The sequence below is a fragment of the Phasianus colchicus genome, chromosome 1 (genome assembly GCF_987193195.1).
Source record: "Phasianus colchicus chromosome 1, bPhaCol1.hap1.1, whole genome shotgun sequence".
Taxonomy (NCBI): Eukaryota; Metazoa; Chordata; class Aves; order Galliformes; family Phasianidae; genus Phasianus; species Phasianus colchicus.
The window spans coordinates 6532797-6535745 of record NC_143436.1 but is presented as its reverse complement, the minus strand read 5'-3'; the positions used below and the strand labels follow the sequence as shown (position 1 = coordinate 6535745).

Genomic DNA, 2949 nt, shown 5'->3' with positions numbered 1-2949 from the left:
GAACAGACAGATTTCACATGAGAGAGATCGGTCCTGTGAGGGGACAATGACATTGTATGACAATGAGCCAGAGGAAGGCCGAGAAATCAGTCATGTTAGAGAGAGTAAAATGAAGGTCTGGAGTTGAGGCAAAGAGAAAGAAGATGAAGCTTAATCTTTGCAAGACTGAGTATCCCTTGGAGAGGATAAGAACTTGAAAATATGAAAACCGTTTCTCAAATTTCACAGTGATAAAGTGCTACCTTCAAAATGTAAAGATTATATAGGATGTAAAAATATTTAAAGATGCAGATATAGGTCTTGAGTAGATTACTGACAACCGCACTTCCTCTTGTCCACTGAGGTAGGACAGATGGTAGTCTGTTTTCTAGTAGCAAGGAGGTATGAATGGAATGAAAATTCAGTATGGCCCAGAAAAACAGATATTTAGGCTCTGCAGAAAACAGCATCATCTGAAACATGTTTATTTTTTCATAAACAGTAAATGTTGGTGACTTATGAGAACATTAAGAACAAGGAATGTTTATGCTCACAGAGATATTACATCACTAAGGGAAACATTACAAACATGGCATGTTTCTGAAAATGTGCATGTGGTCCCCACCCACCACAGTCATTGAAAGAGAAACTATCAGTATTGCTAATGACTGCAAGTATACTGAGGATATGGCATAAAACATGCAGTGAAAAGATTTCAGTGGATATGGAACTTTGTCCCTCGTCATATTCTGAGCTGGTAGCAGCTCTGCACTGTCCGGCATTTTTTTTAACAAGACATATTTTTGAAGAGGTGTCTTGACTGTTAGGCTGAGAACTGGTGGCTGTGGTCTGACTTTTGTTCAGTCCTCTCATGCCTGAGTATAGCCTCTCACTTTGGTCTTCTACTTTTCTTGCCACTTCTATGCCATCACTTCTGATCTCTGTCCACTTCAACAGTCAGAATGTTTTCATACATTGTGTAGTTCCCCGGGATCAATGCCTCCTTAGGTATTTCTGTGTGAAAAAGAAAAAAAGAAACAACACTGTGTCATTCTGTTTTATCGCCAGGAAGACAGGAGATAACACAGTACATAAATATCAAGGCATGGACTACTCAGACATCTATCTGCAGGTTAAATTTTCTAACTTTCCATCCGTAGCCCTAATCTGAATGTGTCACTTTAGAGATCATATGAAGAACAGGACGTCAGAAAATTACAGGTGAATGTCTAAGACTCTAGTAGGAGTGGCTGAGTACCTTTTGCATTTATTTAATCTGTTGGTTTTGCTCTTGGGGATAGAGTAGAAAGTGATGAGTCTGATATGTTTTTGCTGTTTCAGGAGAAATACATGAAACAAATGGGTGAAACAGTCATCCCCACAGCCCGTTCTCGGCATACTGTGCTGCTGGCATGCCACATTTGAGTTGCTTAGTAAAACCACTGTCCTGTGCAGGGAATATGCAGAAGTAGGCCCAGACTTCATAACTAATCTGGATCCTGCCAAGGAAACAATATGCGATCTGAGATGGGATGACCTCCTACTGGACTTCAATATTCAATTCAATATTTGATCTGGGAATGTAAGCATAAGATGGAATTTGGTGGGCTAGATGACTCCACTGTACATGACAGAAGAGTGAGAAAATGGAGTGAGAAAGAATTGTTGCTATTTATCACTGGGTGATGATCTAATTCTACAGCTAATTGACTTTGTGGCTTTCTGGATCCTAGGTTTCTGTCTCTTAGGAGCTCTGGCAGGCAGAACCAGACAAACTCAGCTCAGATTAGACAAACTTTTGCTGTTGAGAGAGGGAGAGATAGGAATACATTTGAGGCTGTGGTCATCTGTACAGGCCAGAGATGGTCAGACTTATTTTCCAGGTACAAGCACTTGAGGTTGGCAAAATCAGGAAATAGCATTTCGAGTCAGAACATAGCTGCTTGCTTGGAGAACTTCTAACAGGTTACTCTGCTGCCTAATTTAAGAGGAGTTTCTGGATTTATATGGCTAGAGTTCCACAGCAAACTGGAGAAGACATCAGTTCCTGAACTGATGGAGAGGAATTGAATTAAAAAAAAAACAACCTTGATATGATGTTCTTGCAGGTGTCATGCTCAGATTGCCATATGCATTATCTGGCCCCTTGGTAGGATTCATCTTTCTCCCAGCTGCATGCTCCCACACCCTGTCCCCTCCAGCAGAAGTTTACTCACCAGAGGACAGCTCTTGGGTTGTCGAATAGGTCTGGAGAGATCTGAGAAGATCATATCCTGGAGGATGCCACCAGGTCTCAGTTTGGAAGTGGGTTGAGTCTGAAGTTTGGTGTAGAGCCCTTGCAGAGGTGGTCCTGGGACTTCTGTTGCACGCTCTGTTCTGCCCTGCCGACAAGAGTCTGGAAACACTTAAGCACTCCCTGGTGACCAGCCATCCAATTATCTTGTGAAAATCATCTTAAAAAGGAAAAGTACATCTTACAATTCTAATTGGCTCATTCATTTCTCTTAGGTAAAATATTTTTTACCTTTTGTTTCTGAAATGAGTGTTTCCCTCAAGACACAAGACTCAGATTCATCTTGGCTTCTCAAATGGTTTCCCAGAGTTTTTCCATAGGGCTTCTCAGACAGTAACCTATACCATGGTTTCATCTAATAGTCAGTGTCAGTCCTTGCCTGTGAGCTGTTTTAGCAAAAACAGTAGGTGGACTGTTGCCTCACAATGATAGTTCTAGTGCAGAGGCCTCCTGAAAGTAAGTAGTGTTGGGATGGGGTGACTCACAGGACAAGAGAAGTCACAATGAGGCTATTAGAACTACAGGACATGTAAAAACAGAATGTGAGCACACTGACAACACTGTGAAGAACTTGCTCTGCTACCTTGCCTACCTAGGCCACTGCAGGCTCAAGTGAAAAGGCAAAGAAAATGAGTCCAAAATGTAGTGCAAGCAGAAATCTAAATATATATGTTGAC

General features: G+C 41.5%; 1 long non-coding RNA gene across 1 annotated transcript; it reads right to left on the bottom strand.

Annotated features, from left to right (window-relative positions):
- Positions 1-448: 448 nt before the first annotated feature.
- Positions 449-2685, bottom strand: LOC149919377 (uncharacterized). The gene is made up of 3 exons (XR_016463553.1): positions 2504-2685; positions 2196-2432; positions 449-993 (listed from the first exon to the last, which is right to left on the bottom strand). It is a non-coding gene; the product is annotated as an uncharacterized LOC149919377 (long non-coding RNA).
- Between the last annotated feature and the right edge of the window lie 264 nt (positions 2686-2949).